This window comes from Pseudorca crassidens, chromosome 9, assembly GCF_039906515.1.
Source record: "Pseudorca crassidens isolate mPseCra1 chromosome 9, mPseCra1.hap1, whole genome shotgun sequence".
Lineage (NCBI taxonomy): Eukaryota > Metazoa > Chordata > Mammalia > Artiodactyla > Delphinidae > Pseudorca > Pseudorca crassidens.
The window spans coordinates 48,347,847-48,363,171 of NC_090304.1; the positions used below are offsets into that span (position 1 = coordinate 48,347,847).

Below are 15,325 nucleotides of genomic sequence, written 5' to 3' on the forward strand. Positions count from 1 at the left end.
AAAGAAAACAAAACAAAACAAAACACAGCATTCCCATTTACTGTTATTTAACCAAGAGAAATGAAAACATATCCATAGGAAGAGTTATAATCTAATGCCCATTGCAGCTTCTTCGTGGTAACTTCAAACTGGAAATAACCTTCAGCTATCAAGAATTAATAGATAAACAAATTGTGGTATATCCATACAATAGAATACTCAGTAATAAACAAGCAAGCAAACAAACAAAAAACCAAACAGGTGATTAAAGAAACCACTGCTAAATGCAACCATAATGTCAAAAACAAAATGACAGAAGCCAGACACCATAAAATATGCACTATATGACTCAATTTAAGTGAAATTCTACAACAAACACAACTATAGTGATGAAAAGCAGATCAGTAGTCTCCTGGGGCTCTGGGTTGGGAGAGGTGATCCACTGCACAGGGGCAAGAGGGAAATTGTGAATGATGGAAATGTTCTATATTGTTATCCTAGTGGTGATTATGTGATGGAATATACTCATTAAGACTCATCAATTATGTACTTAAAATTGGTGAATTTTATTTTAAGAATTATACTTCAATAAAGTCACCTTCAAAAACAAAACAAAAAAATAACGAAGCTAAATATATCTGGCTGAAAAATCCTCATTCTTTTCTTACCATGATGATGCCACAGCAAAGGAGAGGGAAACAAAAAACAAAGCTTAACTGTTTGGTAGGGCCCTGTGCTAGGCCCACTAAACTTGTTATTCTATCTGTTTCTCTTAGTGAAACTTCTGCACGGTATTATCCCCCCATAAAGCTGCAGAAACTTCAGTTTAGAGAAGGACAGAGAGAAAAATCATCAATTCATTCAGAAATTGTCTCCTGACCACATATTATAATCCAAGAGTTCTGCCAACTGCAAGCAGAATAAAAATGAATACAAGAGCATCGCATCCTTAGTGGGAGTGACAAAGCAAAGATGGACAAACAAAAATTACTAAAAAGATCACACAGCCACTTATAAAGTCATCAAAAAGATGAGGTCAGGTCAGAGGCAGAAAGAGAGAGAGACCTTAAGAAGTTCCCTTCAGGTGGATCTTTGGCTAGAAGAAGATACTAAAAATTATATTCGGAATTCATAAGAGAATGTGACCAAATAATTATAAAGATCACCTGAAAGGATAATTTTATAAGAATATCCATTAAATAACAATTAAAAGATTAATAATGATGAGAAAATTGCTCACATTTTATGCTATATTACACTTATTTATAAAGCACAAGCAACTAAAATGATATGCTATTAAGCAAAAGTTAAAAGATCAAAGAATTCAGTGAAAAAGACCAAAAACAGAAATTTGATGTAAGATAAAGTCAGCATTTCATGTAAGTACAGAAAGGAGGGGTGCTCAGCAAATGTGAGTAGAAAAGAATGGTATATCATTTAGAAAAATATTTGATAGATAATGACACATACTTTACATAAAAATCCAAAAGTACAAAAATCCCATAGAAGTGACAAATATTTTGAGTAACTTATACTATTTCAGTGAGAAAGACCTTGTAATAAAACCAAAACCGGACAATATTAAGGAAAATATCGACAGATCTGATTTCATATAAATTTAAAACTTTTACATAGCAAAAATAAAGTAAAACAAAAACAATTACATTTAAAGATACAACAGAAAAGAAAAAATATCTGCTGTATATAATAAAGACAAAATTTTGCCATCCTTAATATGTAGTTTATTTTTAAATGTATAAGTAAACATGAAAAAATAAACACATCATAGGATAATGGGTAGAATATTAAAATGCATAACCAAACAGCTGAAATAAAAAATATAAATAAATCTTAGATGTCATTAATATCCAAATAAGCTTAAAAAGAAACAAAATAAAAAGTTAACAGAAGTTAAAATAAATAATTATGCCACTGTTAACCAGCAAGTATGGAAATGGAAAACTCTATATACTGCTGGTAGAAATATAAACTAGTACACTGGAGGACAATTTCATAATGTATATCAAAAGCCTTAAAAAAGGACATGACCTAACAGTTTTACTTCTAGGAATTTATTCTAAGTAAATACATAAACACATACAAGCTAATTATGGAAAGTACTTGTCATAGAATTGCACATAAAAACAAAATGTGAAAAACATTTAAAAGTTCATTACTTTGAGCTTGCTAAGAAGAAAAGTGGTCTATCTTTTCAACAGAATTTAATACAGAAATGAAGAAAAATGAGGCAACTCCTTGTACATCTACAGAGAAAAAATATGAGAACATATTAAATAAACAAAGTAAATTATAAATAGATGTATATAATATGATCCAATTTTGGTAAAATAAAGAAACTATTACTATTTTATATGTTCAAAAGTCATTGAGCCGCATTCTCTGTTCTAGCTACTATTCTAAAAGGTAGTGACTCAAGAGTTAAAACAAAGAAAAAGATAAAGTCCTTATTTTTATAAAACTTACATTCTAGTGGAAAGAGACAATAAATAAACAAGCAAATAAATAGTATGTTAGATGATGATAAGTGTTAAGAAGAAAAAATTATAGCAAAATAAAGAGGTTAATGAGTACTGGGCATAAAGGATTGCTATTTAATATAGGGTCATCAGGAAAGACTTTTCCGGGTACAGTGAAATATGAGCATAATTCTGAAGAAAGTGAAGGTATGACTGGGAAAAAAAAAAATTCTTCAAACAGAATAAGAGCAAAGGCCCCAAGATGGAAGCATGCCTGAAGACCAACAAGGAAGCCAGTATAGCTGTAGCACACAAAAACAAGGGACAGAGTGGTCAGAGAGGAAACTGATATAGGGCCTTGTGGGACATTGCAAGAAATGTTACTTTTGCTAAGAGTGAGATGGGAAGCTCCTGGAGACTTCTAAGCAGAGGAGTGATATCTTGCTTTCAATTTAAAAGGGTCACTGTCCATACCGTGTGGAGAATAGACTGAGAGAGATGGGGTAGACTACAATGACAATGACAATACAAGGGAATGAGTTAGAAGACTACTGCAACAATCCAGGAAAGAGATGATAGCAGCTTCTATAGGATGGTGGTTAGTGCTACACATGGTCTGTGGCCTGATTCAGGATATATTTGATGGTAGAACCAATAAGACTTGCTTGAATTGGATATGTAAACAAGATATCTGGGATAACCAGTTTGAGGGTTCAAAAATATTCCCCTAAAATGGTATCCCAAATTACATCAACTCCAAGCCTCTATTTGACCAAACTAACAAAAATCCTGGATCTGCTTCCCCCTCAATATGACCCCAGACCCAAGGGGTACCGTTAGTAATTAGTAATCTCTTCTAATGCTCTCAATATTCACTAATGGTACCAGAATGCAGTTGAATCCCTTTCAGAGTGAGCAAAGTCCACAACTGCTCCCATATTACTGGCAGCTATTCCCTAAGTCCATCCTTATCACTTCCATGGTGGCCACTCCTCCAAATTAAGCTTCTGACTTGATTGCCCTTTGCACTCCACCTGGCCATTCTGAAAATCCCTCAGGTTCTTCAAATAGGGGCCACCCTAAATCCCCATCCACTACAAATTCTCTACATTTACTTTTCTAGATTCATATTGGTGTATATTTATCCTGGATTCTAGAGTATTCGATATCATCAATTATAACAATTGTCATAATGTCTAGAAAGGCATAGGAGGTTCTCCTCTTGGCTTGGTGATGGAAGCTTCCTTGAATTCCATCTTCTGTTTTTCATAAACAGTTTCAATATCCCCATCTGAGGCTGAGATGGAGTTTACACTGGAGGGTCCTTTAAGCAGGACTTGAATGGGAAGAAGAGATGGAAAGAATTAATTTTTTGAGCCCCTACTTTCAGTTAAGCCCAGAATTGTCTCATTTCATCAATACAATGAAAAGTAGTAAGATGAAATGTTACTGAACTAAACTTGAGTCCACTAGCACTCGCACAGTAAAGCCTATCTATTGACATCAGGTTGTGGTGAAGGAATGTGCTGTGCTCGTTTCAGGGCCACACAAGGAGTATGAGCAGCTAATGCTCAAAAGGTCCAAATTCCCCAGTGGATTTCAGGAAAGTCTTTTTTTTTTAAGGCAAGGTGAGGGAGAGAATCACAGGTGCATGATCAGCTTGTGCATAATTCTCAGATTGGTTGAAGGTGAGGTAACAGGGTGGTGTCACAGGGGTTAACATTGTCAATCTTCAGACTCCAGTCAGTCTGGGGGCCATGTGCTCACAGTCATCATGCAGTTAACTTCTTAAACCTGGTGGGTGTTTTATAGTATCTGCGAAACAACTCAGGAAGTTGCATCAGACACCATTATCTATGTACTTCAGGAGGGAACTAAAGATTCTGTGACTTTGCTATATGGCTGACCTATTGTTACCAGTTCTCCTGGCCCAGCTGCTATTTTTTTGTTACTACAAGTTTACATTCTTTCAATCATTAATTCTTGAGCCAGGCCTCCTCAGGGGACTCCTGGGAGACTAAAGCTTTTCTACAAACAAGGCAGGTTGAGCACATGGGACGGCAGGCAGTTCTGTCCTGAGAAGGCCTCATAGGGTCCAGCTTAGTTACTGAAAAACTGAAAGATTAAATGAGTGGCCCAACGTTGCATAGTTAGAAAGTGGTGACAATGGAGTTTAAGTCCACTTTCCATATAAATACATGACTTCAAGGAGACTAATGTCAATAGCTATCCCTTAACTGGACAAGTCAGCCCCAATTTTTGTATCCCTGTCATCGGCAATGATAATGCCACCTGAATATTCTCTCAGAAATTCATGTTTTCTGAAGTGAGTAGATTGGAGGTATGATCAGACAGCTGAAGCAGGAAAATCTCAGGGTTCACAGGAGAAAAGGAGGATGTTCTTCCTTTCTACCTTGTCTGGCAAGCAAAGCACTACTGGTTGCAGCTGGGCACTGCCCTGAAAGACAGGGAGAGAAGTCCACTGAAGGCAGAATCTGATGCCTCTGTGTCTTTCCCTTTATGATACAGTGATTTATAATAAGAAATATATACTTGATCTTTGTCCCAGTTCCTGACACAGGGTTCTTCAAACTCATAAATTCCTAAGTTATAAGAGTGGTAGAAGTATATTTTGTTCTAATGAGGCAACTCTGGGTGGGTTCCTGGATGGGTGATGGTCACCAGAAAGACAAAGCCATGATTAGAAGTTTCATATTTTCAGGCCTCCACCCTCCATTCTCCAGAGAGGAGAGAGGGGTTGGAAATGAAATTAACAATAGATCAATATTATGTGTGATAGCCTCCATAAAATCCCAATAGCATGGGGTTTGGAGAGTTTTCAGTTTGGTGAACACATCCACATACCAAGAGGGTGATGTACCCTAACTCCACAGAGACAGAATCTCCTGCACTCAGAACCCACCCAGACCTTTAGTAAACATAAGTAAGTGTTCCTTGAGTTCCTTGAGCCGCTCTAGCAAATATATCAAACCTGAAGAGGCGGTCTTGGGAACTTCTGATTTGTAGCCAAGTCAGACAGAATTTGAGGGTAATCTGGGGACCTACTACTTGCAATTGGCATCTGAAGCCAGCAGCAGTCTCCTGGGACTGAGCCCTTAAACTGTGGGATCCAACAGTATATCTAGGAAGATACATAGTGTCAGAATCAAGTTAAATTGTAGGACAACAGGCTGGTGTTGCAGAATTGCTTGCTGTGGGGAAACCCCTCCATGCATCTGGCACTGAAACAAAGGAAAACTGTGTTTTTACTAAAACACCTAGGTTATCTGATTTTTCTTCCCCGTCTTCCTCTCTTTTGATGGGATTCAGTGAAGCTTGCCCCAAGATGTGCCACGCTGCCATACAGATTATTTCCAGACAAGCAAGGTCCAAAAGACTCAGGAAGAATCTTGGAACTTCCACCTAACTGCCTAAGATAATTTAATATAGACAGACTGTTCCAGGAGGGAGATATCACTATAGATAACTTTATGACACTATAGATAACTACATGACACTATAGATAACTACAGTATATTATGAACTAGGAGTGGAAGACAGCGTAGTGGTAGCAAGGCCAGTTTAATCAAAGTCCTTCTGTATCCCATTCTCTCTAGATGGCCCAGTAAACATTTGTTTAACAAACATTAAATCTCTACATTTCCCTGTGAATCACCTTACTTCCCTTTGAAATCCCAGACCCCTACCTCCTTCTCCTTAGTCCTGTAAAATAAATAAATGTACCTCATCTTGCCTTACTGTCTTTCAAATTTCTCATGCTTATGTTAATCCTCCATATATATGTATTAAATTTGATTTTCTACTGTTAATCTGTCTTATGTCATTTTAATTATTTGACTAGGCAAAAGAAAGAAGAAGGCAAGAGGAGAAATACCACCCACCCCCTTTCTTCGTTGGCAAGTATCACCCACCAGATTTCAAAAGACTCCCTCAAAAGACATATTCTCTTAGCCAAAGATGAGCCAGCTAAAAGGAAAGGGTCAGGGGAAAATGCCAGGCAAGAGAGACCCAGTGATCTCAGCTGCCCTTCTCTCTGTAATCAATGGATTAGAGATGGACTGGCCCACTCCTCAGGATTTTTAGCCGAAGCTGAAAGTAGGGCTGAAATTAGGGTGAAGCAAGTGAGGCACCTAGAGTACAAAATTTAAGCACTCTCTCACTCTCAATTTCCATTCTACCCTGGGTTCCTCTCTTGCCTCACTCTAGTTTCAGTCCTGGATGGAACCCTGGGTGGATTACTGGCTCTCTCTAGTATCACTGCAGAGGTCTGGGTGAATTCCTTTTCCCTCAGTTTATTCAGAATAAGGCTATAATTTTTCAAAGAGAACATAAGTTAAAAACTGGCAGTAAAAAAAGAAACAAAAAAGCCTGGAGAAAACATCTTTCAAAAAACATTCACTAATCATTTAACCGAAGTTCACGTTAAAAACAAACATTTCTTGGAATTGAGAGAAAACTAAAAGATGAAACCAAGAGTCTGTCCTCTGTATTGAGGGTTGACCTGGAGGAACAGGAGGTAACTGTGTGGTGAAATGAACCTGTTTGTGAATCTGATTTTGATTCTATAGGATTGCTTTAATTCCTTCATTAATTTACACATTTACTGAAATCTTAATCAAATTAAACACTGGAAGGAGCACTGCAGCTGAAGACACTCCACTTGATGTTTCTTGTTCTGACAGATTAGATCTTCAAACAAATTATGTGCTGGGGAAAAAAGAATTCATATTTGAATGTCTGCTGCAGGCCAAGCACAGGGTGGGATTAACCTATCTCATTTTATCCTCATTAATGTATGTGAGGTGGGTAGTGCTACTGGCACAAATTCATTCCACCACCTGGCTGCTTCTCATTACTTCGGTCGCCCTCTCCACACTCAAGACGTAAGCAAACATAGCTAGTCACTGTTGGATCCCGGACTCAAATTAATGACTGACATTTAAACTCTTGTTTACTAGAAAACACCTACACTCCTATTCTAAAAGTAGGAAAAGTGAAGTCTTATTGTTAGCACACCATGCCAACTGCCCTTATACCTTCTTTGTGCCTCATGTCAACTCACTGAAATTAATATTAATATTATATAATATATATTAATATATAATATTATATATTAATATTATATACTAATATATTATATATTAATATATATTATATTAATATATATTATATATTAATATATATTATACTATATATTAATATATAATATTAATATCCTCACATATAACTAAGGAAACAAGCTCTGACAGATATGATAATTTCCTTATTCAATCATCACACATTTTGTTCATCTATATGTTTCATGCACTACATCTGGGATATAATGATGAAGAAGACAGATCCCCCACAACTGGGATGAACACAGGGAGGTGGGATGTTTCAGGTTTGGGGGATGGGAGAAATCAGATAGACAAGCAACAGCTACAGTGCAGCACAACATGATAGGAGCATCATTAAGAGTGGTATAACTGCTCTGAGAGCACAGTGCAGAAGAGCTCACTATAGGTCCATGTAGTGGAGATGTGCAGGTGTACTGGGAGTGGTAAGGGGAAATATGAAACAATGTGGGTAGACTTTCTAGAGGACCTGGGAAAAATGAGTATGATGTTCACCTCCAAGAAGACGTGTGTAGACATATAAAGCTTGAAACTGAAGAACACAGGAGCAGGAGGTACTGATCTACAAGCAAAATTATAATGAATTAAATCATGCAGTAAGATAATAATCAATGAAACAAAATGCTTTACATGGGATTTAGGTGTGAGAGAAAACAGTCAGGTTTTTAACATTACTAAAAAGCTCTAATATAAAATATAGACAACTGTAAAATTCTCTTTCTCACCATAAACACACAACATGCTGTTAAGAATTTATCTTGCGGTGGTGTTGAATCATCCAAATCAGCTAATACAATGTTGGAAACATGGTTAATTTTCAAATCAACCACAAAAAACAAAACAAACAAACAAAAAAACAGCAAGTTCTAGAGAGATCTTTTATAGGAAATAAAACCTAAGAAGTTTCATTAGCACTGAGAGCATGCTTCCTCTTTGTCCTTGGGTGACTTGAGAGCTAGAACAGTAAAGCAGTTAAAGCAACTTCCCTGAGGAAGACACTCGAATGTGCCCATGTCTCTTCTCCTAAATTCTTTCCCTATCCTGTTTCTCCCATGTTCTTTATCTGGTGCTCACCCCATTCCACCACTGATTCACACATGCATGCACACACATATACCAACATTAGTCTTCCATTTGCAGTTATTTTAACGCCCAGGAATCACAATATAAACAAATAAATGAATTAATGAATAAATAAATAAGCAGGATTCCTTTAAATCAGCTGATTTCTTTTAAACGGAGAAAAAACAAAACCGAAAGTAAAACCAGTTTTTCACTTCCTGTCTGGAGGATAAAATAAGGCCCTTTGACACAGACACAGCTGAAATCTAGGCTGAAGATTTCAGTCAGCAAAATACCAGACTCCGGGAAAGAACCAGCTCTACTTTCTCTGTAATATCTCTGGAGCAACCTGAAGACAGGAGCTTGGCCTCAAGAAGACAGGTAGGTGAAGGAAAAGGACGGAAATGGGACAGACAAAGAGATACAATGACATACTCAGAGACTAAAATAAAAACAGAAATAGATGGAAACAGGCATAGGGACAGTCAGAGACACAGGCAGATTAAGGCATGCTAAGAACACAAATAGGAACCTGGCTTTCTCCTTGTTCCAATAAACAGCTCCAAATCTGGGGGAAAGGGAGTACATTATCGAAACAAACAACTTGGTAATTTTTATTGTCAACTAAAAATAAATCTAGACTTAGGTAAAAAGAGACTATTTGAAAGGATTATTGCAATAGGGGAAAGAGACTATTGTAATAGAGAAAATAATCCAAACATAGAGCTTCAAGCATCTCAAAGGTCAGGCAGAAAGGAATATTCTTTTAGAGGAAAGGGTCAGCAGGCTAAGAAGAACACAGTATAGAGGGAGTGGGATAATCAGGGAATATTTTATCCTTAGGAGGGATCATTAAGGAGAGGTTGTATGCAGGGTCAGGAGGAGGGTGAGTCAAAGTTAAGGGGACTGAAAAGGAGAGAATTTTAACTAATGTTTAGTTTCAAACACTTTCCAATTGATCAGGGGGACAAACAGCTCAGTGAATCCTTTATGAGGCAAAGAATGGAATTTAAAGGGTCTGTGTCTGCTGCTATATTTAAAATAGGTAACCAACAAAGACTTACTGTATAGAAATAAATAAATAAATAAATTTAAAAGGTGGAGGGGGACGGTCTGTGTCTGGCCTCCCTATAAGTAATAAAGGGACACACAGATGAGTTTATATAAGTCATATGGGGAAAGGTGGCTCTTTGCAGTAAACTAATTCTCAGAACACAAAAGGGTGGATGGATTTCTTTAACCATCACTGCTTTCCAGGAGTAAAGGACTCAAGAAAAGTTTAACTTTGTTATTATGATTCATGTAAGTAACAGGTGCTATGGTAAGCACAGAGAAGAGAGGAACTAACTCAACCTGGAAGAATAAAGGAAGGCTTCACAAATAAGGAGAAACCTGAATTGGGTTAGAAGCATAGTGTCCTGGGAAGTGCTCATGTAACATAATATTTTAGGGGAGGAAACAATTTCCCTTCTAGATTTTTTGGCTGGTTTAATAACTGAGTTGACATAAAACAGATTAACGGGAGAAAATTAAGTTTAATTATATACTTACAAGATCCCCACCAAGACATGAAGACTCAAAGCAATCTGGCAGTTGAGGCATATATACTATCCCAAGCTAAGGAGAAGGAAGTAGGAGTGTAGGGCTTCAAAGGCGAGGAAGACAGTTCACAAGATGAGAAGAGCAAATGATTGGTAAGCAAATGTTTGCCATGCCATGCAGGTACATCTTTCTGATATAAAAAGTTGTCTCTGGTAATAGCTCTCTCTGGTACAGGCCCTCTATATGATTCTTTTAGGCAGTTCAAGGAGAGGTAAAAAGTTTTCCTGGGGCTTCCCTGGTGGTGCAGTGGTTGGGAGTCCGCCTGCCGATGCAGGGGACACGGGTTCGTGCCCCGGTCCGGGAGGATCCCACGTGCTGCAGAGTGGCTGGGCCCGTGAGCCATGGCCGCTGAGCCTGAGCGTCCGGAGCCAGTGCTCCGCAACGGGAGAGGCCACAACGGTGGGAGGCCCGCGTACCGCAAAAAAAAAAAATTAAAAAAAGTTTTCCTGAGTCTGCTGGGTCTTAATTGCCTTCAGCTCAAAACAGTCCACATGCCAAAGTGGCGGATTTGGAGGTGGCATATTCTGCTCCCCCTCAACATACAGGGTTAAGAAAACTGTGAGACTGAGGACAGATGACAGAGTATAGTTTCTAAGAGAAGTAAGTGAACTAGATGTTAGGAAAAGGAAAAAGAGTGGTTGTGAAAGGAATTGGGTTAATTGTTGCCAGATTGTGAGGGGTCTTGAATGCCAGGGCCCAGTAATTTGATCATATCATAAACCAATGAAGGGTTTTCAAGTTTTGTAAACAAGTAAATGATTTACCTACAAGTTTCAGGATGTAATGTGAAAGATGGACCACAACAAGGATAGAGATAACAGATTCAAGAGCTTCTCATACAGAGCAGTCAAACAAATAGAGCAAACTAATGCCGAGCATTTAGTAAGTAACTAACAAGGACCACAGTTTAGGGGAAAAAGTAGGGAAAATGGGCTTCCAAGAAATAAAAGGTGCCCACATCACCATTTCCCCATCAAAAAGGAATGGATACCCCCAAATGGCTAGACTTAGGAATTCAGGATGAGTTTCTAACTGGATAAGCTGTTCAACACAGTTAATCCAACAAGTCCAAAGAGGAGCTAAAGGAATAATAAAATCTATAATAGGAGGCAGAGACTAAGAGGCAAGCTAAAATTTTATTACTTTTTTTTATTGAGCTATAATTCACATATAATATTATTCTGTTGTGCAACATGATTCCATATGTGTATATATTCCAAGATGATAACCAAAGTCTAGTTAACATCCATCACCACACAGTTATAGTTTATTTTTCCTTATGATGAAAAATTTTAAGGTCTTCCTCTTAGAAACTTTCAAATACACGATACAGTATTATCAACTATAGTCATCATGCTGCACATTAACATCCCCAGGACTCATTCATTTTATAACTGGAAATTTCAGCCTTTGTCCTTCACCCATTTTGCCCTCCCTCTCCCCCACCTCTGGCAACCACCAACCTGTTCTCTGTATCATTTAGTTTGTTTTTGGTTTTGCTTTGTTTTCATTTCCATATGCAAGTAAGATCATATGGTATTTATCTTTGTCTGACTTATTTTACTTAACATAATGCCGTCAAGGTCCAACCATGTTGTTACAGATGGCAGAATTTCCTTCCTTTTTTTTTTTTTTTTTTTTTTTGCGGTACGCGGGCCTCTCACTGTTGTGACCTCTCCCGTTGCGGAGCACAGGCTCCGGACGCGCAGGCTCAGCGGCCGTGGCTCACGGGCCTAGCCACTCCGCAGCATGTGGGATCCTTCTGGACTGGGGCAAGAACCCGTGTCCCCTGCATCGGCAGGCAGACTCTCAGCCACTGCGCCACCAGGGAAGCCCCCTTCCTTTTTTTTTTTACTGCTGTATAATATTCCATTAGAAATGTACCACATTTTCTTTATCCATTCATCCATCAATGGACATTCATGTTGTTTCCAACTTTGGTTATTGTAAATAATGCTGGAATGAACCTGGTGGGGGAGAGGGAGGATTTTTTCAAATTAATATTTTCTTTTCCTTTAGATAAATACTCAGAAGTGGCATTGGTGGATCATTATATTTGACAGAAACTGGGAAAGGCTGGACACTACATAAAGAGTCTAAAGCAGCTCACGATTAGCAGCAGAGCCTTTGAACGCACATTCTCTAACTACATATCGAAAGCAGCCTCAAGTTAGTCTCCATCCCATTATCTGCTTGTTTCTTTCCTAGCACTTAAAATAATCTGAAATTATTTTGCTTATTCAAATACTTACAAGTTTATGGTTTGCTTCCCTCCACTAGGGGTAAGGGCAGGTATCTAACCTGCCTTATTCATCAATCAACACACAATACTTAAAACATTTCCCAGCATGATGACAGCCCTCAATAAATATGTGTGAAATAAATGCTGAAATTTTAAATCTTTGCCAAACTTCCAATCCATGGTACTTGTATGATCTAGTTCACTCAAAGGCACATTATCATGATGGGTACAGAGAGAAGGGATGGTCAACAAAGAGGAGCTCCCTAGATTCTTCTATTATTTCTCTGATATCAGTCTGCTTTAAACTTATCTGTAAATAAACCAGATTTTTCATTTGTTTAATACTCAAACTCTTTATTCTAAGAATAGGAGAATATTTCCAGGATATATTAGAGTTGTTGTTACTGTTGTTGTTATTAATTCTGTACAACATTTGATGTATATTTTCATTATGGAGAATCAGGCCATACTGCCGCTCTGGGAAATATTCTTCTATTGTTTCTTTGATGGTTTTTCTCAAACATCCTTTCTGATCTCTCCTTCTGAAAACCATATTAGACTCAGTCACATGTTGGCAGCATTTCTGGATCTAGCCTGCCTGTCTCCTTAATGAGCTTTATAGCTCTTCATAGCCCTTTCCATGTCTTTATCCTTTGAAGTTAAATTCTTAAAGATCCCTCAGTTGAACATTCTAGCATAGTAGTGGAACCTTCATGTGTATTCATTCAAATACTGAGACAGAAAGAACACTTCAGTTGGAAACTAAGAAGTAAAGAATCTCAAAGGAGATATCTTCATGTTCAGGCCAACAGGAATGGCAAATTTAGTTTTTTCAGTCCCATCTTTTCTCCATTAAAAATGTCTCCTTAGAATAGGGTTGGTTTTTTTTTTTCAAAATATGATTGAACACTTGGTAGCATTTATAAAATTAAAGTTGGGGGGTTTATAAAAACCTTAGTTCCTGAGCAATAAGCTAGACATCCCATGTCAGATTCTCTGTGAGTGGGGCTGGGAACCCCCATTTTTAAGATGTCCTCAGGTGGTTATTATCCAAAATAAAGACTGAGAACAACTACTTTGAAAGATTAACTCATACTTTTAACTTTAAATTGGTTTAAAACCAAGTCCAGTTCGATCCGTCAGGGGAGTGAGGACATTACAATCCTTAACACCGCCATTAATTTGCTGCAGTTTCTGCCTTCTTTAAATCTATCTCTATAATTTGGCATTCAAACAGACCAAAACTGTATGATAAGCTAGGTGGAGAAATCATTGTCAAAATCTTTCCAGCACCACAAAGTATGGGCAAATAATCTACCTCTTGGCCACAAGTCCTTCACTGTAGGCAACACTGAAGTAGACAAGAACTAAAAGACATCTTTTCTTCTCCTCATCCTTCTTCCTACTACCCATATCTCTACTTCTCTTTCATTGACACAACCCCAGTATCAGCTCTGAGGCACACAAAGCTACAAAGAATGGCTTGTTGCCTTGGGCAACTATTGGAACAAGTGCCTTATACACAGCACTCAGATATACACACTATTTTACATGTATTTTTCTTAGAGAATAAGTCAGTGAAAAGACACAACATGGCCTTGAACAAGGATGTAAGTCTTCGACTGTTCATAGATCCTTGCTGGAACTCACAAAGTTGAATTTTTATGTGACTTCAAGGATTTCTTCCCAGACACTCTAGACAGGGGTGGGAAGGAGGGATCCTGGTATACACCTTAACTGTAAAACTGATTTACTTCTGAGGAAAATACTAGTGTGTCTGGACCTACATACACCTAGTAAAGGCCACTGCATTAGTCTTCAGCAGAGATCATTTTGTTAGGTTACATAAATACCAGGGACTCAGTCTTTAGCAAGGACTAAATATATGGATTGATTTCCACAATACACTTTCTCTAGTCAATATAAAGTCTTACTTGTACCATTCTGCTTAGTGAGCAAAGGTTGTGTCCACTGTGGTATAAACCAATGCTCCCAAATCACTGGCAGATCACCTCCTAATGTGGGGATATATCCATGGTCTGCTAGCTCCCTTCCGGGAAGGTCATCTTGAAAAATGTCTTCTGACACATTCAACTCCTATCCAATGCCCAGCAGACTTACTCATGCAGAGTGAGAAGAGCCTGACAGTGTAACAGGACACACAGACTCCCCAACTCCAGTGTCAGGACAATATCTGTCCAAATCTGAACCAGCCTGTCCAGTGGAGACAATCATTGAGGAGTCTGCCCTCCTCCCTATGTGCCTTTGTCTGTGCCCTTGAAATGACAGCTATGAGAATTCTAGCTCAACAGGCTTAGTTCTAAGTCTTAGAAAGAAAAAGCAGCTGCAGCTACTGTCCTACCCTTTTGGTTCCTTCCTAACCTATTTGGAGGTCAATGGCTATGGGATTTCAAAGGCTGAAGAGGCTTTCTTTGGGTTACAGTCTCCCACATTTCCTAAAGGAAAGAGACTCCTCGTTCTGAGACGACAAGAAAATAACTAAAACATTAGCAGAAAAGAGACACAGCATCTCCCTTAACTTTCAGTCTACACCAAAATGATGAAAGTTATTTTCCATGTTGCAGCAATTTCTATGGCTAATATTTCCCATTATCTCATGGCAGAAGCACCAGGAGACAGGAAGCCACCTCTGAAAGTTAACCTTCAGGATCAGCATTCCTGACTGCAGCTGTGGTATGTAGTTTCTAGTTAAAATTTTAAAAGAAAGAAAGAAAAAAAAAAGCATGGCCTTATTTTAGACCCTTCTGTCTTGACTGATCCTTTCATTCCCCAATGTATGTAAGCTTCCCAATCTTTATTGTACT

General features: G+C 38.1%; 2 protein-coding genes across 7 annotated transcripts in view; one reads left to right on the forward strand and one right to left on the reverse strand.

The window, feature by feature from the left end:
* Positions 1-15,325, reverse strand: part of ZNF215 (zinc finger protein 215) — a 151,728-nt gene that overhangs the window by 75,077 nt on the left and 61,326 nt on the right. The gene's annotated exons all lie outside the window — the stretch shown is intronic.
* LOC137230509 (interferon-induced very large GTPase 1-like) overlaps positions 8,854-15,325 on the forward strand; it is a 32,597-nt gene continuing 26,125 nt past the window's right edge. The window contains exons 1-2 of one of the 2 annotated variants that reach the window (XM_067750062.1): positions 8,854-9,037; positions 15,125-15,194. The gene's annotated coding sequence lies outside the window, so the exon portion shown is untranslated. The remainder of the gene's footprint in view (positions 9,038-15,124; positions 15,195-15,325) is intronic. The other variant, XM_067750063.1, reaches the window with a different exon arrangement.